General features: G+C 47.5%; 1 protein-coding gene across 1 annotated transcript in view; it reads left to right on the forward strand.

The window, feature by feature from the left end:
- The first annotated feature begins 291 nt into the window (after nucleotides 1–291).
- The window catches only part of slc8a2b (solute carrier family 8 member 2b), a 64,811-nt gene continuing 38,884 nt past the window's right edge, over nucleotides 292–26,218 (forward strand). The window contains exon 1 of the mRNA XM_018742790.2: nucleotides 292–654. The gene's annotated coding sequence lies outside the window, so the exon portion shown is untranslated. The remainder of the gene's footprint in view (nucleotides 655–26,218) is intronic.

A 26,218-nucleotide genomic window follows, 5' to 3' on the forward strand; every position in this document is an offset into this window, starting at 1 on the left:
TAATTCGAGTAATTAATCATAGGAACCAATTAATATTACTTTGTAATTATTGCACCCAACAGAACATTACTGTAATAGTATTACCTTGTATGGATAGCAGGTCTAACCTGATAGCACGTGGCAAGTTGTTTAATTCGTTTAATCAAATAAATGTTTCCTCTGCAATTAAAAATAAGAGGATTGAGGTTCGTGAACTAGGCTACTTAACCGATGTGTTCCATTTTTGTAGATTTTTTTTCTGGAAAAATTAATTTTGCCTTCATAATTGACTGCATCGGGTAGGTGAAACGAACAATTATTCCGCCGACTGTGGCTGAAAAGCGCGTGCGAAGCCTCAACGATCTCAACACGGCGGCGCGTGGAAGCGCCAGCAGCCCAGTGGTCGCGCCGGGCACGCGCTTTCGCCCTGCTCACGCCCTCCCCACCGCTCCCTTCCCCGCCCATCCGCGGCGCGCGCCCGCGCATCGGTCGCCGTGTCGTGAGCGCGCCCGAATGCACGTGAACTGTCAGCGAGTGCTTGCTCGCGGGGGAGTCCGTGCGGGTTCGAAGCGTGGGGAGCGCGGACACGTCGAGGGGAGCAGTTTCAATGAACAACACAGCAATATGTCAACTGCGACTTCTTCCCTGAGCATCGAGACCAAGTAGCAAAAACAGGTAAGATGAGAGAGAGAAGAGTAAAAAGAGAGCGCGGCGGTGTGTGAGAAGAAAGAAAGAGCTTTGTGTCTGTCAGTCTGTGTGTGTGTGTGTGTGTGTGTTCCGCGTGACAGGTGTGTGCAGAAGCACACGCGCGGACATGTAGACGTCCCACACTGGATCGTCTGCAGTGTTCATGGAGATGATGATGATGATGATGATGATGAATGGTGGATGTTGTTATTATGATGATGATGTTGATGATGTTTATGATGATGATTGTGATGAGCCCTTTGCTTGTTAGTACTGTACTACATGCTACCAGGGAGTGATCCGTCTCGCGCGCGCGCACACACACACACACGAGATCATTTTACTCACGTCTGCGTGATGGATGTTAAGTTTACCGAGACAGAGAGAGCGAATGTGACACTGACAGCGCTGACAGTTTTTGTTTGTGCGCCGCTGATCATGCCAAACAATCCGTCCGACCCGACAAAAAAAAAAAGAAAAAAAAAAAAAAAACAAACAAGCAAACAAACGTTTGTTTACCGTCCTAATTGACTCTTATGTGTCCGTCTCTTATTGCCGGGTACCATTTCCCCCACTTTTCTGAGACAAGGAAGGAGCCGTTCCGTGGAAACGCACACGAGCGGACTGCAGTCAGTCAAGTTTGTAAGTTTGCTGCGCTCTGCGAAGCGGCGTTTGCGGCAGAGCCGCGGAGGGGCCGTGTGCGCGTGTGCGTGTGCGCGCGCGCGCGTGTCACGCAGCTCGCGCTTCCACGGGCAGCAAAAGTAAGCGCTCATCCGCCTCAGCCCTAACGGTTCTAGGGCTCCGTGCCAAACCTTTCACACCGCACAGCGCCGCCCGGCCTAAGTTATAAGGCTTATAATTAATATGTGGTTGATTTATTAATCGTATCACACAGCCTTATGCGCAGAAATGAAAAAAAGGGTGAATGAATGTGCCTTAATTAATTGCTACTTTTTCGCTCTTCTTCAGTTGCGTGCGCTGCCGCCGGCGCTATTGCGGAAAACAACATCATCATATTTATTTATGGCTGTTTTGTGGCAGAGTGAGATGGAGGAAAGAGGGGGGGTGATCGCTGCTTTACGTTGCGGGCTCCGTTGCCCTCCGGATCAAACGAATCCAAGCCGGAGAGCCTCAGACAAAGCAGGGCGTCGCGATGAACGCGCAGTCAGTCACTCAGTCACAGTGTGCGTAAGTAACACTGCCACTCGCTGTCCTGTAACTGCGCGTCCACCACAGGACACATCACCTGCGACCTGCCTGGGCGGCGGGGTGAACAACTAGCCTACACAGCGAGCCGCTTCACATTATTCACATTATTAGGGCAATCTGAGCGGGGAATAAACATAAACTAAAGGAGGCGGAATGAAAAGCGAGTTGTGCTGCAGTTTCGCGTTCAAAAGCCGGTTGCGGGGAGGTGCCGCCCGCTCCCGCACGATGCTCTCCGCGCGCGCTGGGTTGTTTCCTGCCGGAGGGGGGGTTTGGGGGGCTTCGCAGCAACGGGGCTTCCCTGCGCCGCGTCCGCTCGGGGCCGGGGTGTTTTCTGCAGCGGGGGTTTCCCTGCTCAGCTCCTCTTCTCTTTCCTCTGAGGCGGCGGAGGCGCTTCCATCTTCCGCAGGCAGCGCAGCACATGGCACTGCGAGGACGCGCTCCTTCCGCCCGCTCTTCCCAGCCAGGCAGCTCACTTTCCCCGCTCGGAGCGGAGGGTCCGGCAAGAGCGGCTTCGGCTTCGGCTTCGGCCTCGGACGCCAGACAGACAGACAGACAGACAGAGCCGTGCTTTGACACAGCGGCGCGTCTCTGACTGTGGGCGATAACCGAACGGCGACTCCGCTCATTCAACGATTCATTGGCACAACAAAAAATGCGGCATTCCGTGGCAGTAAAAAATTACACGCTAGGGTGCGACAGAATCCTCGTGTGCCTTAGAGGTGAAAACAAAAATGAAAGTGGGCTCATCGAAGGAGCTCCGCGAAAACAAAGGGAAAAAAGGGGTAAAAAGTGAAGGCAGCGGCAGGTAGCGGGACGCGGCTGTGCGGGCAGTGAGTGAGAGGCAGGCGGAGAATAAAGGTGAACGTGAAACTATGCTGTGGAAGCCAGATTATATTAAATATTACGTGAATATTATTATATTTTATTGTATGCATTCATATCATGTGCTGCTTTATTGTTTTACATGTACGTGATTTATAGCACTTGTGTACACACTTCTAAAATAATAGCAATAGTAATAACTCTGCTAACTGTGCTTTTCTCTTAATGTTAATTGTAGTCTGCAGAATTTTCCGAAGCCTATTGGCCACCACCCTTTTTTACCCCCCTTTACCCCCCCCCCCCCGTGTCATTATTCAGCCAGTAAAGACAGCAGGCTTTTTAAAAATCTGTGTGGCTCAGCAATTGGTTCTAATTAATTGAAAAAACCACCCTTTGCTGTTTAAGGATCAGCTGTTGTGTCCTCGGTTTTTTATTTTCTCATTGTCCTCTATGGCTCCTGTTCCGCCTTTTACCTGCTTTACCACGCCGGTGAATTCTCACCCCCTGCGCACACTGTTATGGATGGCACTTTGCTCTAGAAGTGACCAGTGTGTAAAAAATCCACATAACTGGGATGCTGATAGAATTAGGAAGGGAACGTACCTCGTTCACCAGTGTCACCGGAGAGATCCACGTGAAGAGGCGTTGGCGCAGTGCCCCGGTGAAGCATGGTAAGAGGGGCTTAGCCAGCAGTCGCCTGCTTCCCTGCCCTTTTGCTGCCTCTCGGTGCTGTGGAGCTTGGATCTCAGCGTGTGGGGAAAGTGGGTCGAGTGCCAGTGGCGAGCGAGCGGTCAACAAAGCAGGGAGCACCTTGTGAAAACGTGACTGTGGATCTGGAGCAGTGAGAAAGGTGTGACCAGGGCTCTCCCCCTTATGATTCCCTATAATTTCCATCTGGGTTTAATGTGCGATAAACCCACCCTCCGTGTCTCCGTCTCCTTACCTTTCCACTGTCCATTTATCCTTAAAGCTCCTCTTGTTTATTCATTTTCTCTCTTCTCTTGGCGCTGAAATCTGTGACCATCATTTTATGAGCTTTTCATACTAGGGATGATATGATGTTGTGGTCATCAATAAGGTTTTTTGCAGATTCCATCTTCCCAGCTTGTGCCACATTTTAGCCCGCTGAAATAATGATGTGCTGTTCACATCAACAGAAATATACATCCATTAACGAAGAAATAGCATTTCGAACATCTGTCACGGTATGCTCGGAAATGTCGTCATCCTCACAGTTTATTATATTTACATTTATTAATTTAGCTGCCATTTTTCTCCAAAGCAATTTACAGTGTTAAGCTGCTTACTCTTATTTACCAATTTATATAGCTGGGTAGTTTTACTGGAGCAATTTAGGGTAAGTACCTTGCTCAAGGGTACAAGAGGATAAGGTGGGATTCAAACTTGTGACCTTTACATCTAAAGGTAGCAGGTCTAACTACTATGCTACTAGCTGCCCCTATGTATAATAATCATAATAATTAATTACTACTACTACTATTATTTAATACCTTGTTCAGTAATACTACAGCAGGGCCCCTTAGAAACTTAACAGGTACCATTCTGTCTCCTGGTCCACGTCACTGTTGTCATTGATTACTGCACTGCCTGCTGCCTTCCGTGACATTACAAATTCTCTGGTCAGAAGCATTTTTAACACCAGCCCTAACTCATTGACAGATAAACTGTACTCTTTCTCTTTGAATCCTTTCCGTTTGCCTGTATATGTGATTGAGGACTGATGCTTCCTATTGGTGAATAGCCGCACGCACTTTAACGCACAGACCTACGTGTAGAATGGCATCCAACCCTGGCATGATAAACATAGCGGCGCTTGTTCTGGTGCGTTGATCTTGGTGAGAAATGCATATTTTTCACAGCTTGAGAGAAGCAAACAGGCGCAGTGGAAGGGAAACGCACTCGCGATGCGACCGCATCAGTTACACAGCGATGCGGTGCGTGCCTACACGCCCCAGCTGCTCTCGCCCACACGCTCCAGTCGGCTGCCATCCAGCTACCGAGGTACCGGTTGTCCTGTGACTGGCCAGTTTGTCTGTCACCATGCTGGGGCCTCCGACTTTACCAGTGAGTTCGTACCTTCGCCCTTTACTTGCTAACACTATAGTCACTATTGCTGGGGTTATGCTAGTTACATGCCAGTACAAATCGGTGCCTTTAAACCTTACTCTTGTTATATGGACTATGTTTTGCAGACCGCGCAGTTCTGATTTTGCTGTCTACACACCGATCGGTGAAATACTCACCGGTTTGGGAATTAGAAATGTGCTGCTGTGCTGACCGCTCCATATGATGCAAGGCTGAAACAGTTTATCTGCGGCACATAAGGCTTTACCGGCCATCTGACGTCACTTTTGGGAGTTCATTTAATAACTCCTGTTTTGTCGGTAGGAAAGGCACACTGTTTAGGTGTTATGTGTTAAGTGTGTGCATGTTGTCGCTCTGGCCTGTTTTGATTTAGAAAGCCGCATGTGTTTTAGCCAGCAGCTTTAAGTGCTCTCCCTGGAGCCTGCTGCTCGCCGCATGATCGCTCTACCCTTCTCCTGAGCTCTGTTGCAAACCTGTCGGGTACCATGCCTGTCCTCAGGGCTGTGCTCCCGATGACATTTCCTATCCCGGTGCTTATATTCACTCCATCAAAAGCTTGTTTCGCAGCTCTGCTCCTCAGTTCATCTTTCCTTCGCGTTTCTCTTGCAACGTTTGCCGAACTGCCCGGAATCTGCACTTTACACGGTACAGGCTGCTATAAGTACGTGAAATTGGACAAGCTTATTTTGGCTCCAGATCAAGGTAAGTAAAATAATTTCCCTCACTGAAATCCCATCCCGTATAGTCAATATATATTCACAGCGTGCTGTTTAAAACAATGTTTGCCCTGGTTAAACCCGAAGTTGTGTAAACGGACTTACACATTCGGTAATTAAAATGCTGAAACTCATCGCCGGAGACTGCTGATCGAGACCCGCCCGGCCAAAAGTGATGAAAGCTGTAACTCTGTCTGTGGTATCCTTACAATAACGTGGAAGCCTTGTCCCCCCGTACGGAGTACGGCCGTCCGTTTTACAAGTACTGGTACCGCGCTCAGGGCCAGCGTGGCGAAACACCCATTGTTACAGCGCTTGTGGAGAGCACCGGCCTATTATTTGGCAGCTTGTTCAGCCGTAACCTCGGCCCATACAGCGAGCACGCCTTTTTGTGCGTGCGTACGCGGCGTGCGCTTGTGTTCGTGTCCTTTTTTGTTTTCTTTTACCATCCAGCTCACAGCTTTGTCTGGGCTTACTGGCTGCCTCTGCGGTTTTTGTTTAACGCTTTCCGTTGTTCTGCTTTGGCCGGCCCGGCACGTTGTCACGTGCCACGGAGAGAGGAAAGGTCAGGTTGCTTTCCGTCACCTTGGCTGCCTTGGGCTACATCACTATCGCTGCTTTCATTGCTCGTCCGATCTACATTTAATTAAAACCGCAGGGGAGCCATGATTTCCATTGTTTAAACATCCACCGATCAATTATTCAGTCAATAAATCAAAAGAATCATCACAGGGATAGAATTCAAGGAAGGAAATAGAAATGTGTCTGTTAAAGACCATAGCGGTGCTGTATTGCTCAGTAAAATAAACAAGTGGAGCTGGGTTCGATCACAGTACATGGTAGAGTACAGGTGAGTCGGGTCAAGTCGGTGCCAGCGTGTAGCCTGCCGGTGCCGAGAGTGGAAGGATCTCCTTCTGTGGGAAAGGAAGAAACTCACGGGTGAGGTGTCTTATGGAAAAGTCCATCCCCTTGAGAGCGGATATGATGGCGCTATTTTAATTCTACTGTAGTTTGAAATAAAAGCTTTAAAATCACAGAAAAGTCATGGAGGCGTGCGTGCGGTCCGTGCAAACACGCCGAAGCACTTGTTCACTCGCACTTCCGTACACTTGGAGCGATCACTTCACCCAAAACACACGTCTTTGGACTGTAGAAGGAAACAGAAGCATGTGGAGGAAACCCATGCAGACACAGCGAAAACATGCAAACTCCCCACACGGACTGAGCTGGACTCCGCTTTACACGTGACCACGTGACCATGCCAGGTGCTGTGAGGCAGCAGCACTCCCTGCTGCACCGCTGTGCCACCCCACACTGAAACACTGAATTCCTAAAGTGATTTTGGACCAGATTTTAGGTTTAAAGATACTGGCTGATGTTTCTAGAAGGTAGACAGATGTGATGGCAGGTAGCATGTCATGGTAGGTACACTGGTGAGCGTGCCTGGTGCTTAGGCACTGGTCGTGATCATATCTGGAAAGGAGTAATTAGTGAAAGAGTAAATAAAAATAATAAGAAAAGGCACTTTCACAGTAAATCAAAGTGGTATTTGCTACATTACTGTTTTTATTTACTACTTAATAGACTGTATTTTGCAGATATACAACATGTTAACCAACAGTACATTTCATGAACTACCTACTGTATGTAATTTGTCTCACGGAATTTGTGTAATTAAGTGAGTTAGATTGCAAAGTACTTACATAGCACTGAAAATTTTATTACACCTAATGCAACAGTGAGTGATCTTTCATTGCTGGGACATGTTTAGCAAGGAGATACTTAGCACCACTGTTTCATCTAGCATAGAATTCAAATAATGCTAGATGAATAATGCTGACTCAAGGATGTTTGCTTTTGGCTTATATGATATGCAGTTCAACAAACTGAATATTTATCTCGTGGTTACATACCTGTAATGCTAGTGCTTTGGTAAAGCAGGTCAGTTGGGCAGCTAGCTATGAAATAAGATCAGTATATTTCAGCAGTATCAATAGAAAATGAACATGTATATTTAATCTGTTTTATTATATCTTCATAATGGGGGGATGCGGTGGTGCAGCGGGTTTGGCCAGGGCCTGCTCTCTGGTGGGTCTGGGGTTCGAGTCCCACTTGGGGTGCCTTGTGATGGACTGGTGTCCCGTCCTGGGTGTGTCCCCTCCCTCTCCAGCCTTATGCCTCATGTTGCCGGGTTAGGCTCTGGTTTGCCACGACCCCGCTCGGGGCAAGCAGCTATGGCCAGTGTGTGAGTATAGGTGTATATCTTCATAAAGTTAAAACCAGAAATCACCAGTGGCATGGTATTTTTTGGGTAACTAAAATGACCCAATGATACCTGCATGCATCAAACGGACTCGCTGCAAAATGAAATATAAATATGCATACACTATATTTGTATGATGACTTGATTTGATGTAAGCCTACCTCAGTGGCGAGATAAATATGCCCTTCTGGAGCCAACTGTGTGCGCAGATGCGTCCAGCTGTTTGCCAACAACCAACTCATTTGCTTTAAAGTGATAAGGACACGGAACCTCTGTGGAGCAACTAATTACTGAGCTTTTTTAAATCTGTCATTCACCTATGATGGCAAGCTAAAGGCAGCTCAAACATCATCATTGTTTGGGCCTTGGGACATTACAGCTCCAGCCCATATATTTTGAATGAAGAACAGCATTGTGCTAATTAATAAAGAGCTTACCTGTAAGGTTTTACGTATTTGTACAGCAGGTTGCCTACTGCTATCTGTGTACAAGCACCAGGCCTGAGGATGACGGCCTCATGGCATCTTTGTCATCCTATATGCAGCCACAAAGTTGTCGTAACTTAGCGCTCAAAAGGTCGACTTGAAAGTTTGTTCTCAAGTGTCTGAAAAGGGCTCTGCTGTACCTCTGAAAATAGTACTTGGACTTAATTTCTCAGTAATATACACCCCTTCCCCTTCCCTTAGTATCCCAATCTGTGGGTCCCTGAAAATCCACATGAACCACAGGGCTTGAAGTCAAAGATTACTTTAAATCCATACCCAGACTGAGTCAGGACAATTTGGTTTGACTAAATCACCCAAAACTAACAAATACTTGGTGATGAGGGTCTTCTTTATCAAACTAGTTGCCTTTATTATAAAGCTTCATAAGGCAGTGCTTTCAGTGTCATTTCATGTAACTGAAGTGATGTGTTCTGGATATTCCAGCAGTAGAGTGTAAGTTTCATAGCGGATTTCAGTGTTACATATAATTTAAATGGAAAATAAAAGCAGAACAGTTCAGTGGCACAATGGGTAGTGCTGGTTAAGGCTACTGCCTTTGGACCCAAAGGTTGCAGGTTTGATCCCCACCTCTGGCTGTAGTACCCTTGAGCAAGGTACTTACCCTCAATTGCTCCAGTAAAATGACCCTGCTGTATAAATGGGTAGATGATTGTAAGCATGTAATAATTGCGGCCTTACCCTTGTAAGCTACTTTGGTGAAAAGTGTCAGCTAAATGAATAAATATAAATGCTGTTGCATCACACTGCCTGGGCTGCTCAGGGAGAAGGATTAACTCCAGATTAGTCAGTCTACACTTTGCTCAAGTTTTCTTTTGGATGCTCTGGTTTCCTCTCAGAGTCCAAAAACACATGCTTCAGGTTAATTTGTAAGTCTACATTACCTGTAATGTGGGAATGAGTGTGTGTCTTGCTGCCTTGCAATGGACTTGCATCCCATCCAGTGCCCACCTTACAGCTGTTTCTGTGCACATCCACTGGATGACGTACCAATATGAACAGGTGGCTAATTCAGTTTGCATGGTCAGGAGACATTTCATGAAGTGCATACTGAGATATGGTGCTCATCTTAGAAACAGAAAGGGGAGCAGGAGTGTGTTTGTTAGCTTGATTTGATCTAGAGCCTGTCTCAGAAACACAGTGTGCAGGGCAGGGTGCACCGTGGACTGTTTATTTTATTATCTTTGTTAAGACAAAACTTAACATTAAGTCTTATCCTTTTCAGGGTTGCAGTGGTTCAGAGCCTATCCCAGAATTAGGATGCTAGCTAGGAATGATACACCCTGGACAGGATGCCAGTCCATTGTAGGGTAGCTACACTCTCTGAATCTGAAGTCGCTGACCTCCTGATATTGCGCAGAGCCACCACCTGCTCGCTTGATCCGATCCCATCATCACTCCTTCAGAACATTTCCCCGCAACTCTTCTCCTTCATCTCTTCTATCGTCAACTCCTCACTCTCCTCTGGCTGTTTCCCAGCTGCCTTCAAAACTGCTCTAATTTCACCTCTGTTAAAAAAAAAAAAATCCTCCCTGGACCCCAATCTGGTTGAAAATTACAGACCGGTCTCTCTCCCCTCCTTCCTGTCCAAAACCCTTGAGCGGGCAACCTGTGATCAACTGTCCGATTTCCTCACCTGGAACCATCTACTTGATGGTTATCAGTCTGGTTTCAAAGTTGGTCACTCCACTGAGACCGCCCTTCTGGCGGTATCTGACACGATCCAAGCTACTAGAGCTGCCTCCCTCTCCTCGGTCCTCATCCTCCTCGATCTGTCTGCAGCATTTGACACTGTAAATCACCAGATTCTACTCTCCTCTCTTAACCAGCTTGGGATCAAAGGTGCGGCACTAAGACGGTTTGAGTCCTACCTCTCTGACAGATCCTATCAAGCGGTCTGGTAGAGCTCTCGTTCTTCTCCTCTGCCTCTCTCAACCGGTGTTCCGCAGGGCTTGGTATTGGGTCCTCTTCTTGTCTCCATCTACACCTCCTCCCTCGGTCAGGTCATAGCCTCCCATGGATTCAAATACCACCTCTATGCTGATGATACCTAGCTCTTTCTCTCCTTTCCACCTGGTGCGTCAGACATCTCTGCACGCATTGCTGCCTGCCTGTCGGACATCTCTTCATGGATGTATGATCACCACCTCCAGCTCAACCTCTCCAAAACAGAGATTCTTTACCTCCCAGCTGGCCTGTCCTCCTGTCACGACCTCTCGAACAAACTGGACAACTCACTCATTTTGCCTAGTTCCTTTGCTAAGAGTCTGGGAGTAACGATTGATGCGGGTCTGTCATTCTCTCAACGTATTGAAGCCACAAACCAGTCCTGCAGAAACATCCTGCATAATATTCGTAGGATCCGTCCCTACCTCAGTACTGACTTCGCCCAACTACTTGTCCAGGCCATGGTGACTTCCCATCTGGACTACTGCAACTCTCTTCTGTGCGGCCTTCCTGCTAATGCCATCAAACCTCTGCAGCTTCTACAGAATGCTGCTGCACAAGTTGTGTTTGATTTGCCATAGCGCTCCCATGTATCTCCTCTACTCATTTCTCTGCGCTAGCTTCCTATAGCTGCCCGTATCAAATTCAAAACCCTGGTTACTGTGTACAAATGCATCAATAGAACTGCTCCTGGCTGTTTACGGGACTTGATCAACCGGTACACCCCAGCCAGGCTCCTTCGCTCATCTACTTCTGCTTGCTTGGTGGTCCCGCACACGAAAGGCAAAGCTTGTAGGTTCTCGGTTCGGGGTCCGTTGTGGTGGAATGACCTTCCCCTGTCACTCAGAGCTGCAGAAACTCTGTCTGTTTTCAAGAAGGGTCTAAAAACCCACCTTTTCCAGATCCACTTCACCCAAGATCTCTCCAACTCATCTATAGTGTAACTGTTCACGCATCGTAACTCCAGAAGCATCCCCAGGTACAACCTTTATTCAGCCATTACTCTGGTATTGTACTGCTCATGGGGGTGCGGTGGCGCAGTGGGTTGGACCACAGTCCTGCTCTCTGGTGGGTCTGGGGTTCGAGTCCCGCTTGGGGTGCCTTGCGGCGGACTGGCGTCCCGTCCTGGGTGTGTCCCCTCCCCCTCCGGCCTTGCGCCCTGTGTTGCCGGGTTGGCTCCGGTTCCCTGTGACCCCGTATGGGACAGGCGGTTCTGAAAATGTGTGTGTGTGTGTGTGTGTGTGTGTGTCTTATGCACCTACTTGAACAATGAGCCTCAGCACAGCAAGTGGTAGGGAACAAACTAGGTTTGCTTGAGACTTTCATGTCTGCAGCTATGTCTCCTTCTCTTAATGTAATGCATAAATTGTACTTTTGCTGAGATGTACGTCGCTTTGGAGAAAAGCGTCTGCTAAATGAATGAATGTAAATTTAAATGTACACACACAAGTTAGAAATATCATTTGAAATCGGAGGCATGTCTCTATACTATGGAAGGAAACCAGAGCACCTGGAGAAAACCCATGGAAACCACACAAACTGAGCTGAGCTTGAGCCTATGGCTGAACGACCCAGCTGCTGTGCAGCAGTAGTGCTGCCCACTGTACCTCCTGGATGCTTTAATTTTGTTTTATTATTTCTGTAAGTGTAACAACAGAGACATACCTTGATTTTTTTTTTTTTTTTTTTTGCTGGGTTCAGTAAAAATCTCAGCTATAGCTATAATAAATAGAGGGCTTCCAAATAAATAAAGGGCTTCCAAACATTATAAACTTCAATCCAAATAAAAATGAGCGAACATGAAAAATGGCAGGAAAATGCACTTTTTACAGTTTTTACAGTATGATAAGTTTCTAGAAAGGCTTTCTCTTCACTTGCAGTGTTTTCCCTGTTTACTCTCAAAGCCTCGCAGCCGCCTGCTGAGTGCTGTCTCGTGCGGAGCCTACCGCTGCCCAGCAGACTCTCCTGAAAGCGTACTCATCCTGAGGAGCCGCTACCAGCTGGACATAGCAGTACAAACAGGGAACCTTTTCCCTTCCACTTCTTTGGCACCTGGGCACACAAAGGGAGCCACATTTTACGTTCACGGTCCAGCGTATGTGTTCTCCTGCCACGGTTTTCTTCCCGGTCGTGAATATTGCATAAGAGCGTTTGGCCTCGGGGGGTGAAGGATGAGGCTGAGAAATGAGAATGCGGCTCCTTCTAAGGTGACGAGAGCCAGTGGCGGCCAGGCAGGGGGTAATGGAAACCCGCAGGCCTGTTTTATGGGTCATTTATTTGCCTGTGCACTTTTCCTTCCCTTTGTCTCTCTCTGCTCCCTCTTTCACGGCGTCGAAGAGGCAGGTGTATTTGTGAAGGACCTGAGCGTGACCTCACGTGAGCAGTGAACGGAGCCACGTTGTCCGTGGTTCTTCTCGGTGGATCCAGACACCAGAATGCTGCTCTGGGTGATCCTGGATGGTGCGGAGCAGGGCAGAGGCACACATCGGCACGGATGTGTCTTACAGGAATGAAACACACATGACGCCAGCGGTGGTCTTCTCTCTTTCTCCGAGAGCGCTTGATGTCCGGTCCTGTGTCGCTTCCTGTTTCCAGATTGCGGTGGGGTCCCTGTTGCCGCTGGCTTTACAGAGATGACTAACTATATGCGTTAAGAGTAGGACTTTCACGGCAGACAGTCATTTATTTTGAGGAAACAAGCTACCGTGTGTGCGTGTGTGCACGTGTGGCATTTTTACACTGTTCCTTTCCTGGATCTCCTCTCCTTTGACAAAGGGCTACTTTTCATACCCGGATCCTTCCCGATGCCTGGAAGTTGTCAGCATTTGGCTGGCGCAGCCGTTTCTACGGTTCCATTTTTCGCGTGCGCTCCGTCGTGCCGAGCTCTGCTAGGGCTGTCGCTTAATTAATCCTGCATTATCTGGATTGAGCCATCAAGCCTCTCTTGAAAACTCTGGGAATTTGTCAAGGGACCGTGCACCTGCGTGCTTGCCAAGCGCACGTCCCTCAGATGAGGTCAGCGCGTCTAATCCGGCGTGTACCGTGTGCCCAACGGAGAGGGACGACAAGAGCAGGCGAAGATGCGCCGACTTTACGGGGAGATGAAAAGCTGCTGCAAGCTGGGACGTGAGCGGCACTTCCGCAGCGGCGATGAGTTTACATCATGTACCGCATTAGTATGTGCGACTGACAATGTTCCTATTTAACAACTTCACACGCTGACATAATTATGAAGAATTGTAAATTAATTTTCTAATGTTAAAATATTCTCATAATGCGCGTCGCTGGCCTTTGCAGACGCAGCCGAGTAGGTTTATCGGCGGTCTTCTTAACGCTGACGCTTGCTGCCGGGAGGAAGAGACGGTGGACGTTACATGGCTTCTGGGGCCGAGGGCATGTTCGGAGGGGAGATACATACAGCTGATAAGCGTGCGCGAGGAGATATCAGCTGGACGCGCACATCCTCCGCGTTGTAAACCGACCTGGCTGTTCGTCCAAGCTTGCCTTTCCAGCCAGATTGACTGGTGCCGTGCCAGGGACAAAGGGTGCGCGCCGAGCCGAGCCGGAACGGCGCATCCCCGCCCGGCGCAAATTAACGCTTCGAGATGCAGGCCGCGCCGCGCTTGGTTCCCGCTTTAACGCGCACGGCACTTCCTTCCAGATGCGCCGCCGTCTCCTCGGAGAGCGAGCGATCGCTTGAGCGCGGCCGTGTTTGCCGTGCCTTTTTAAAACGCGAAGCGCCCGCGTACCGACAGGAGTGCTCCCCAGTCAACGTAGGACCACGGGCGGCAAAATGGTTCGGAGCTGGAATTTGTCACCGAAACGTTCTTGTTCATCTTTAAAGTGGGGGCCTCCCGTTGGGCTCTGCTTCGAGGTGCATAACGGAATTGCCGCAATAAAGTATTCCTCCTTTGAAAGGGGTTCATTTTCTAAGTGAACGTCCGTTAAAGTACCGGTTAAGATACTAAAAATTAAAAATAAGGGCACTTGCTTTGTCCTAAGTGTGGTAAGGACAAGTCTCGCTGAGAATTAAACTCCGTAATCCGCCGCGAACGGAGCAGCCCCGACGCACGTCTTATTGACGCTTCCGGGATTGCTGCCGTGTAGCCCTAGGAGTATGTTCCTCCGAAACACTTCCGATCTTCTGCACTTCCCTGTTCCACTCTGCTCTTCAATCTTTCCGTCTGCCTCTTTCCCCCTCGCTGTCCGCTGCTCCTGCTATTGTCTTACACAACAGGTCAGCTTTACAGACGTCTGCCTGACAGCCACTGTATTCTGTTCCTATTAAGGATATCACTGCTATATCACATTTGGTGGGCTGCGTCTCTCACACACACACACACACACACACACACACACACACACACACACAGAGATACATTCACTCCTACGCTACAAATAAAATAAATATATAAGAAGATATATAAAACATGATTTTAAAAGCCCTTGGCTCGTTGCTTCTTCGCATTGTTTGGGCACAATGCAATTAGCACAATTGTCAGTTAATCAGATGTGAATAGATGTGGATGTGTACGTACAATGTAACTTCTGTCTAAGTAATTTTGGGGGATTTATTTTAATTTTTATTTATGCATTTTGCCATGTAACAGGAAACTGAGCTCTTGCACATCTTTATAGACATCACACTTATTTTTTTCCTGGACAATTATTTTGTGCCTTCTAGTTTTATTGGCAAAGCTTTTTGTTATGTTTTATGCTGTAGTTGTTTTACTTTCAAGGGCTTTTTAATGTTTAACTAGATGTATTTATTTATAATATAATCAAATTTATTTTCTAGTTAAATTTTGTTGAATAACAGTATTTTTCGGGATTCCAGTTCAACATATGGAATTACACCTCGGGTTGTTATATTTATTTAGTTCCATGATTATTTTTTTTTAATCACTATTTAATATGTAGGGCGCAAGTCATAAGTTTAATTACCTATACTCGCTTTTATACTTTAACTGTTGCATGCAGATATTGAACAAGGTCTCACTGTTCCACTTACAAACACGTGCTTGAGGGACATCAGTCCCTTGCTATCATTTCATACCCTCTTCTCGTTGGCTCCTCCCACCGACTGACTGACAGCTGTCATGAAGATCTCTAGGGACATCAGTAAGGGAGAGGCATGGCCAGGTCACAGCGCCCATCCTCTCATTTGCCTTTGCCTGCTGAGATGACAGGTCTTTTACAAGGGAGAGGCATCGCACCAGATGTTCCCATCTCATCACGTGACATGGCTGGTCCTGGCTAATTGAAATGGATGTACTGTTCTTGCTTTGTTTCCTGTTTGCCAGTATACTTGAAAGGATGAAGCTCCCTTATGTTCCACATGTTAATGTAGTGTTCCAAACAGCCCTGTAGATCTTCGCAAAAAGAGTCTGACGGTCAGAAGTATAATATATGTGCAAAGACTGCATCTCATTGTACATTAACACATTCATCACACACAGGATTTTACACTTACGTTACACTTATTTATTTAGCAGATGCTTTTCTCCAAAGCGACATCCAATAGATACTATGTAGTGTTATCAGCCCACACACCTTATTCACCGAGGTGACTTACATTGCTAGATACACTACTTACAATGGGTCACTCATTCATACATCAGTGAAACACATACTATGTTTCACCCCATGTGCCTGTTACGACTGTACGCAAGACCCAGTGCAACGGACTTCACCATGAAGCCGCAGAGAAAGGCATCCAGCATTGCCATCATACATCTCGACGAGTCAAGACCAAGCGGCTTAATCTCCTCCTCCAACCACCACATCAAGAAATGGATTTGATGTTATCATCACATTGCCTTTTATTTTCACATTATGTAACATTTAAGTCATTTGTTTAAAAAAAAAATTCTCATAATTACTGATACATGCTTTTAATAGCAGTAACACTTCCTAAGAGCTCAATCCTATAAAAAAACTGGTTAAGTGCATACGATGTGATAAATTACATTAAAAGTGGAAAGTCGTTTAGAGGAAAATGAAGTAATCAGAAATGTTGTTTTCAGCATCGTGTCACGTACTGCTTTTCTGAGCGTTCATATAAAACCACCTGCTCAGTGCCCGTACCTCATTAGTCTGAGGCTGATAGATTCCATTAAAACACCTTCGATCTCACTGCTGTGCTATAATACTTACCGATATCCAGGAGCTGGGCGAAATACCCAACGATACTCAGTTATTTATGTGTGACTGATGCATCACTGCTGGAGTAGAGCACAATGTGACAGTACGATTGAACTGCCAAGCCACCAGACAGAGATGTGTTTCATTCAGCACGCTAGAGCCAACCCACAAAGGCAAGCTTAGCGCAATACAATTTCTGTACTCGTTTATAAGCAGCTTATAGGAGCCGATGCATTATCCGTATTCACACAATAATGCAATTGTGTCCAGAAGATCACGTTACGTACAGTGACTGCATTCCGACGGCATGTCTGCGGTGTAGCTAAAAGCAGGCCGCTATTGTGGAGAGGACTGCCCCTTTGCGTGAGGATCCGTTCCTTGAAGAAAGTTCTTGAAGGTTTGCGCTCTGCCCGTGAATTGCGGTCGTAAGAGTGCTGTGAGAAGGCTGTACGCCAGTTAGGAGCACCGCTGGTAGGAAGGATGGTTTCTTGTAGCTGCTCTCAAAATGCTGCGAGCTGTTGCTGCGGAGGGCATGACATTTCTTATAGGCTTATAGCTTCTGGCTTCGTCATCTCTCCTGCCGGAGCGCTGGCTGTAGGTGCTTTATGGCCTTATGCCTTTGTTTTGCTGGAATCGCTTCTTACACTTCAAGTACAGCGGCTTAAGCATTTGGACCAGGATGTGAAATATAGTACTGGTGAATTAGGGAGGTACTGGCACTTGGCAACTAGAGGGGAGTTAGTGTATATACGATGTACGACATGAAATGTACGTCACTTTGGAGAAAAGCGTCTGCTAAATGAATACATGTAAATGTAACATCTGCCTTTAAATGTCACTTGCTGCACAGTAACACCTGCTCTTATTCTGCACACTTTTTTTGAAGCTTCATAAAACTTCATTGGGGATGCGGTGGCGTGGCATGGCATTGCATGGTGCGGCGGGTCTGCGGGTCGAGCCCTGTTTGGGCCGCCTTGTGATGGACTGGCGTTCCGTCCTGGGTGTGTCCCCTCCTCCTTCAGCCTTACGCCGTCTGTTGCCGGGTAATGTTCCGGCTCGCCGCGACCCCGCTCGGGACAAGCGGTTGTTGACGATGGATGGATAAAGCTTTATTAGTTGACGTAAGTACTGTAGCCTGGCACTTCCAAGGCATCATATAAATAAACTGGCAATTAAGCAAGTGAATAATGAATGCAGTCCACTCCTACATTGCTCTTGTTGTTAAACCTCAAACTATTCATACACCTTTATAATGTTGTTCAGTACAGTAAATAGCTGGCAGCTAATTAAAAACTGCTATAATTTAAGTAAGCACTGTGCTTTTTTTTTTTTCTTTTCTAATTTGATGTGTCCTGTTTTTTATGCGCTCGAAGATCTGCTGGAGCAAAATGGGTTGTTACGGCCTGTGATCACAGTACTTTCAGTTTTCCTCATTCCTCTCCTACTATCGATTGCCTTAAAAGCAATTTCTTCAATTGATCGTTCTTTATTTGGGGGGTATGAATAATGTGGCACACGAGTTATCCTTCCCCCCAGTGCCATCCTTCCCTCTCATTCCCACACAAAGTGGGAGGGTAGCACCCTGTCAGTCACAGTTCCTTTCACTGAGGCTAAACACCTGGTTGCTTGACATCAGTGCAGCAGGTTATATAGTTATTTAGGACATGGACTTTCTCCATTCCGCTGAACTGGACAGAAATGTTCCAGCTAAATAGCCAACTCTATAAGTTGGTAAGACAGTTTGCAATTATGGATAAGAGCATCAACTAGGGAAGAACGCAGTAATAATCATAAAGACTACAAATGTGTCTCAAGAGAACCAGCTCCTAGAGACCTTCTGAGAAACAGTACGGCAAATCTGCAGCTGTATGTAGCTGATACACCACGCTACTGACACACCGCATGCAAGCGTGTGTGCAGATCATTTGCTGGGGAACAGGACAACCGGTACGAGAGAACCTGTCCCTGCGCTAAAAAAGGTCTCGGGGGAATTGCTGTTGTACTGTGTGGAGATGATCAATGTACACGTTTAAGGGAAGGAAAAGGGAGACAGTTCACCTGGGGGCGTTTATTCACTTCTAAGGATAACCTTGTTGTGAGATGGTGCTCCATATTTCTAGAAGCTTCTAGATGCTTCATTGTCCAGTGAGTCACCAAGCAGCTCCCCTTGTGCTGAGCCAACACAGTGACAGTCAGTAAGGGATGGGGGTCCCCACGTTCCTTCATTTATTGCCTGTCTCGAGCGGGTACCATTCCTAGCTTATTTACATATAAATGTCTCTCCCTTGTTTTGCCAAAAATTGGGAAAACAAAACATTCAATAAAAGATACACACAAGGCATTCCATCTCTCACATTGACGCACAACATCTATCCCAGTCAGTTTTATTCCTAAGCTCTCTCGACTGTTACTAGTTTTTGTAGCTGTTTAAGCCTTGAAATCCTGGCAGAATTCAATATGTCTGCGCTGTCACATTTAAGGACAACACATGTGCTGGTTGTTAAAGAGGGATGGTAAAGTAATAAACCACCCTCCTGTGGGTGGCACGGTGGCACAGCGAGTAGTGCTGCTGTCTCACAGTGCCTGGGTGGTGCGAGAGGACATGGGTTCAATCCCTGCTCAGTCTGTGTGGAGTTTGCATGTTCTCTCTGTGTGGGTTTCCTCTGGGTGCTCTGGTTTCCTCACACAGTCCAAAGACATGCTGTTTAGGTTCCCCCATGGTGTGTGAATATCACAGAGAGAGTGTGTTCCACTGATGTGTGGAGGAGTGGCCCAGTGTAAGTAGTGTATCTAGCAGTGTAAATCTTTGGGTGCTCTGGTTTCCTCCCACATTTAAAGACATGCTGTTCAGGTTCACACACACACAGAGAGTGTGTTCTACTGGTGCATGGATGAGTGACCCATTGTAAGTAGTGTATCTAGCAGTGTAAGTCACCACGGTGAATAAGGTGTGTGGGCTGATATCACTACTTAGAGTTCATTGGAAGTTGCTTTGCAGAAAAGTGTCCGCTAAGTGAATAAATATAAATGTGTGAATTCAGCTGAGGTACTGTTTTCAGTTGTGTGTATGATTTCAGTATAAAAACCCAACACACACAGATTTCCTTTCTCAGTCACGTCATGCACTGGGGCTCCCTCACACACAGGTGACAGCCTGTCCCCTCTTCTAATAAACCACTGAGCATATGGTGTAGCTGCGATGCGCTGGCATCCCTTCCAGAGCGCACCCTGTCGGCCCCAGTGCCGCGTTCTCCTGGGACGGGCCGTGGGCCGCTGTGACCCTGACTCGGACAAGCGATCAAAAACGGCGACCGTCCGATTCGTCTGGCCGACGCGGAAGGGACTGTAGCTCCGCTCGGAGGAGCTCCCCACGAACGCAGTGTCACAGCGTGTGTTTTCGGAGCGCGCGTTCCTTCGCGGTCCCCACAGGGCTCGGCACGTTTTTCTCCGCTTCCTTAATCCGTCACGGTGTCTAACAGTTACAGAGGCTTTAGCGCTAGACTACTTTTTGGATACGCTGTAGTAGTTTAACTCAATGCTGCCCTGGACATCCAGGTAATAGGAACATTCAGCTGAATGTTTATAGTTTAATAATGCCCTTTTTATCACTATCACTTCCTGGAAAATATTTTTATTTGCAATGTAATATTATTGTTTCGTCAAACCATTTATTCAAAGAGTTCTACAGCCTTTGATCATGCGTTACTGGAACAGTTAGTGGTAAGTACCTTGCTCAAGGCTACAACAGCTCAGCCCATCCTATTATTTATTTGGACCAAAAACCTTTGGGGCTGCAGGATCATGCCCTTAACCAGCATAATACTAGCTATCTGGACGAGTGTAATGCAGTTTTTGGTTTGGCAGGCTGGTACATTTTGGGGGGATACAAATGGCGCAGCGGGTTTGGCCGAGTCCTGCTCTCCGGTGGGTCTGGGGTTCGAGTCCCGCTTGGGGTACCTTGTGATGGACTGGCGTCCTATCCTGGGTGTGTCCCCTCCAGCCTTACGCCCTGTGTTGCCGGGTTAGGCTCCGGTTCGCTGCAACCCCACTTAGGGCAAGCGGTGTGGGTGCGGTACGTTTTGTGCACCTATAGGAAGTCTGTTGCGGTGAGGAGCTGCTGAATAATTCATGTTTCACTTCGGGATTAAACAGCAGCACACAAATGCACTTTGGAAAAGTGTGTGACAGGGTGTTGCGCAATGCACGGTCACATGGTGGTTGGAGGCACTGGCTTCTCTGCCTACGAGAGTGCTAATAAATAACAGCGCGCACACACACACACACACACACACAGCAACACCTAATGTTCTCATCAAGTTCCTTTGAAGCCCGAGCGTTGCAGCTGTGCTATTAAGCTGTGAAAATGTCACGACGACGCTGTAAGAACATTTCATGTCAGCTGGTCAATGGTGTTCTCTGTTGGATAGCCAATCGTATCGCAGCGGGTAATGCCATTAACACCGGGGAACCTTTAGCGGGAACGACATTAGCTTGTGCAGAGAGCAGGGCACTCAAATTAGCACATCTGCCAGGTGAGCATCAGGAGGACAGAGATATTCCCTGCATGAGATTAGGCTGTGTTGCAGAAGCAAGAGGGATGGAGAAAAGTGTGTGTGTGTGTGTGTGTGTGTGTGTGTGTTTGTGTGCGAGACTGAAAGGGACCATCCTTCTGAAATTTCAAAGCAGGCTTTCCCAACTTTTGAACGAAGCACTTCGAGTGGAGCATTTGCAAGACCAGCAGCTGTGAGCATCTCTAAGACATGCAAGGCAGCCCAAGTCCCATGTGTTGCTCTTTAGAAAACTGCTGAGTCAGTAAATATGGGCTGGACGGACGGACTGCGTAAATGGGTGAGAATGTTACAGTCAAAGAAATCTAAGTTGCTTTGAAAAACAGCAGCTGGTAGGCAATGCAAATGCTTCATCACCATAAACATGAAAGGAGAAGCATCTAGTTGATGACAGATTAGACGTAAGAAGTACCCTACCCTTACACACACACACACAACCGGACATTCCCTCCCACTCTGCGATTCCCGTAGCTCAACCCATAGCTCAGGAAGGTGATCGATATACTGTGTTTTCCACATGCCGCCTCAACCCAGGTGCAACCACTCTTTGGGCCTCACACCTCCACACCTCATATCCTTCGTCTTTGCTGCCCGCCCACCCACCCCCCTCCCGCCACTCTTCCAACAGCCGCGAACACCGTATTTGCCGTGCCGGTGAATGACCTCACGTGACGTGCGGGGGCTGCTTTCGTCTCAGATGGGAGACAGCGGCAAAGGGACAAGGGTGGGTGGGAGTGTAAAGGCACGAAACGCAGTAAGTCAGAAAGTGACTTCAACGTTTGATTGGGTTCCTGGCAGAGACGCAGCAGAGGCGCGGGGATGTGCGGCTGCCCCCAAAATGAGCGCTTCATCTGCTGATCGTGCAGCCGCCTTCAGAAATCACTGCATTCTGTGATCACCGTCTAGACACCTGTGTGTCCCTGCGGGGGGCGCGCGCGTGTGTGCGTTGCCACCTCTGCTTTGTGCGGCTCATTGTTCACCTCGCTTTACGCTGCCTTCAGAAAGCGAGACGCACAACACCCCTCCTGCCTCTTTCCTCCAGATGTTTGCTCCTCCTGCCGATTGCTTCTTCCACTTTCTCTGCCCCTTCCCATTGATTTTCCTCCAGGTTCTCTGTCTTCGTCCGTGTTTACTTGTTTCCACCTTGCCATCCTGCCGTTTGGCTCGCTTGTGCTCCTTTATTCTTTATTCCTGAGGCCGCCACGGTTTTGTCTTCTTTTTTCCTTCCATCCCTCCGGTGGTGTTCGGCTTCCCTGCTTATCGCAAATGTGTCGGAAGAGCGCCGTCCTGCCACGCTGCCGAAAGGCCTTATTAAATTCGGAGAGTGGTCATTTTTATTTTTCCGCCCAAATTATCCTTTTATTTCCGCCCCCGTTACGTTTTTTGGGTTTACTCTTCTTCTGTCTTTGCGTCTGCCGCTTGCTGCTTTATTTGATTTCTCGCACTCGCTTCCTATGCCAGGGGGTGCGGTGGCGCAGTGGGTTGGACCACGGTCCTGCTCTCCGGTGGGTCTGGGGTTCGAGTCCCGCTTGGGGTGCCTTGTGATGGACTGGCGTCCCGTCCTGGGTGTGTCCCCTCCCCCTTTGGCCTTACTCCCTGTGTTGCCGGGTAGGCTCTGGTTCCCCGTGACCCCATATGGGACAAGTGGTTCTGAAAATGTGTGTGTGCTTTCTGTGCCTCCAAATTCCCTCCGCTCGCCTCCAGTGGACAGGTTGGCCCTAGCGCTCCCCTGCTGGTTACCAGGCAGCAGAGTGCACCTGTCACCTGTTCCGTGCTGCTGCTGAGAGGGTATATTAAACTTCAAAAGGTGTTAATTCCCATTTTGCTGTCAGCACTATTGGTGCAAGCTAATCCCTGGCGCTCACTTACCTTAAGTGCATACGGAAAGACACAAGGCTCTCAGTGTAATGAGAGGGGGGCGGATATGCTCTCAGGTCCCACCGTACTTGCGCACGCTTGACAGACGTGTATATTCCCTGACTGATATGTATAGCGAGTGACATACGCGCACCTACACTTATGGCCACACGCTCGACGCACGGAAAATTCCCTAAACTCAACTGTTTTTGTCCGAAAGAGGTGGGACGGGAGCAGCGAGCACCGATCGCATTTCTGTTCATATTCCCAGCTCCTTAGCGGCGCCATCGGCGTAACTGTACCTCTCGGACTTTACGTTCAGAGACATGCCTTTCTCATTCGTGTTATCAAATGCCGCATGTGACGGAACGCGTGTTGTGCTCGGACTCTTCTTTTTCACAGAACCGTCTGTGAAACTGCTACGATGCAGCTTCATGTTTTTTACGAGTCGGTAACTTGCCGGAGAAATTCACCCGATCCAAGAACCTTCAGGTTGCAGGTCCGTATCCTTAACCACTTGTGCGACCCGCCGCGCTGGGAATTTTGTTCAAAATCTGCCACGTTAAAACTTCGCGAGCATTTCCGCGTAGGTCCCCCCTGCATGCGTATAGAGTTGCGCCTCTCTTCCAAGGGAAATTAAACGCTCTGCTCTTTAGAGTGTCTGCATTCTGTGCTTCCAGCTGAAAAATGTGTCTGGAGCATGACAGAAGATGTAGCGATTATCCAGACGCTGCTCATAAGCTGGGAACATTAGGGCCCAGATTAGGGAGAGGCGAGGCACGGCTGCTCATTATTACAGTAGCCCTCGGCACCAGCGGACCCTCGGCCTCACCCCCGCCCCCCGCCCCCCCTCCGTGCCGCAGCCCACCCCGACGCCCTCCAGGGGTCGGCTGCTCCGTCGACGCCGGGTCATTGAGCATGTGCCGAAACGGCCCGAGTCCGTCTATGGCTTTCTATTAGACTGCCTCGCTGAGCGTGACATCGACAATTTCCAGAATGGGCACTTTTTCTCTCACTTGGGGGATTTTTTTGGCACTGTAGAAGATTGTACTTAAACATATTAACTGTTACTATGCTGGAATAAATAAGTGCACTTGGCATAGTGTTATTGCTTTTATCGCCCCTCCTGGACCGGCCAACTTCCACCTTCACTTATATTGTGTATCTGCCACTAAAAATGTAATGTACAACCATGGGTCGTCTTCAGTCTCGCTTCCTGCAGTAAAACAGAAGGACACTTACTCCTTCCTGCGTGGAACCATTCTGTGTTAAAGTACATTGGTAATGAACAGCTGTTATAAAACTGGATCTTTTCTTTTTCAAGAGGTTCACTGATGGATGATTTCAATGGGCAGCATTAACTGTGCAAATGTTCACGCCTCCATTAAAGATGAGAGCTATGCTGATATTTAATTGGGTTTTTCAAATCAGCCTTTTTTCATCCGCTCTGCTTTTCCCTGTCTCATTTTTTTAGTGTTTGCTCATTGTGATTCTGCTCAGGTATTGTGCTTGTCCATCAGGCCTTTCTCCCACACTGCTGACTGGAGCTTTGGCCCTTACTCCTCCGGCTGCTGAGCCTTTGGGTTCTGGTTTTCTCCAAGCCTCGTGGCCTGACGAGCGCAGACGCCACAGAATCTGAGGTTAGGTGACAAAGTCAGATTTTGAGGACTGAGTCCCTAAGGCCCGGCACAGAAGTCAGAGCATCTATTTCTAGGGGCTTGTAGTATATAGTTTGTAGCAGTGTGACAAATTAATAAATTACCCCATACTGCCATAATAAGGGTGATGTATGCTCACCAGATATTATACTGTCATAAGCCATAATATGTGAATGTCCTGGCAGGGCTTGAGTTGCTCGCCAAAATTGTAAGGAAGGAATTTTCCAACTTAGCGGTTTTGATTTTAGAAGTTAAATCATTATAATTTCCTTGCATTTTCTTTGTTTCTGTAATAGTTTTTTGAGTGACATATTTTTGGTCTCATGACATGGAGTGCACACTGCAGTTTTATTTCTTCAGCAAATGTGATGCAATAAGAACAGGAAGAAAACACGAAGATCTTTGGGGATAAGGAAGAAGAGGAGGAACAAAAGAAAAAAACAGAAAGCGATGGAGATGTAAAGTGAAAAAGAGAGAGAGAGAGAAATGGGTGTGAATGTAAGTCTCTAAGCCATACCCTATAGCTCTCAGATCTGCTTCACTGGAGGTCTTTCCTCTTGGGAATTTGTTCTCACACACACACACACACACACACACACACACACACACACACACACACACACACACACACACATATTAGGTTGCTAGGCTCTGGCAAGGCATGTGTCAAATAACTCCCTCATTACATTATCGGTCTAATGATTCGGTGTACCGCTGTTACCGCTGTCAACACCTCACTGGGAGGGTAAGTGTTGTGAGGGATCTGTGCGATCAGTGTGAGATCAGAACTTGTGTCTTAATTTCTTTGAGACTATAGCTGTTTGTTGTGTGTCCATGCATGTTTTATGGGTGTCTTTTAACATTATTTTGACATAATGTGAAGTTATTATAGGTGTGACAATGTTCTGATGGGACGCGCGTGCGTAAGAGTTGGGCCTTCACACTGTAAGAATTTGTTCACACACTTCACAAACCAGAAATTAGAAGCTGCAGATATGTGAAAACTGGAAAGTGCTCTCAGGTTGATGCTTATGAAGCTCACGTTCTAAACTGTTTGCAGTCTTACTCTACATTTGAAGACATATAAAGCTGTGCATGTACATTTTATGCTGAGGCCAAGTACTCTTCCCAAGGGTACGGCACAGTGTCCTTCTTGGGTATTAAGCATGCGGCCTTTTGACAGCTTGTCCTCAGAACGGAAGAATTTGAATAATAATGAAGGAATTTCATGGTCCTCGTGAAAGGAATAAATAGCTGCAGTAACAGGGCTCGTAGCCGTGGGATGATTGAGTCGCTTTATTAAAGAGTGATTGCACGGCTCAGGTGAACGTGCTGTAAGTGTTGCTTTGCGTGTGCTCAAGCGTGCCCAGTTTACACAGTAGCCCACATGTCTGGCCCACTGGTGGCTTCCTGCTAATAAAGCTGCTTGGTTTTCCCCGGTAGGGCTGGATCAACACACATAATTTAAAACATCAGCAAAATAACCTCACCCAGCAACAGGGTGAGAAGGTTTGGTGGCTTTATTCCAAAGGCGCTGTCATTTGAAGTCATTTTTTATGTTTATTCTTTCTAAATGTCTGGGCTGCTAACAAACCAGTGCAGATTGCTGCTGAAAACTGTCTTGATTCGTGAATGTTTCCCTAATGGTTCGTTGATCCAGCTTTATGTTCCATTAGCCAAGCAGAAATGCTGCTTCAGACAGCTGTGTCTGGGTGAAAATCATATTCCTGTGTTGAGTCAAAATCTCTTAGTCGTGTTT

This window comes from Scleropages formosus, chromosome 10, assembly GCF_900964775.1.
Source record: "Scleropages formosus chromosome 10, fSclFor1.1, whole genome shotgun sequence".
Lineage (NCBI taxonomy): Eukaryota > Metazoa > Chordata > Actinopteri > Osteoglossiformes > Osteoglossidae > Scleropages > Scleropages formosus.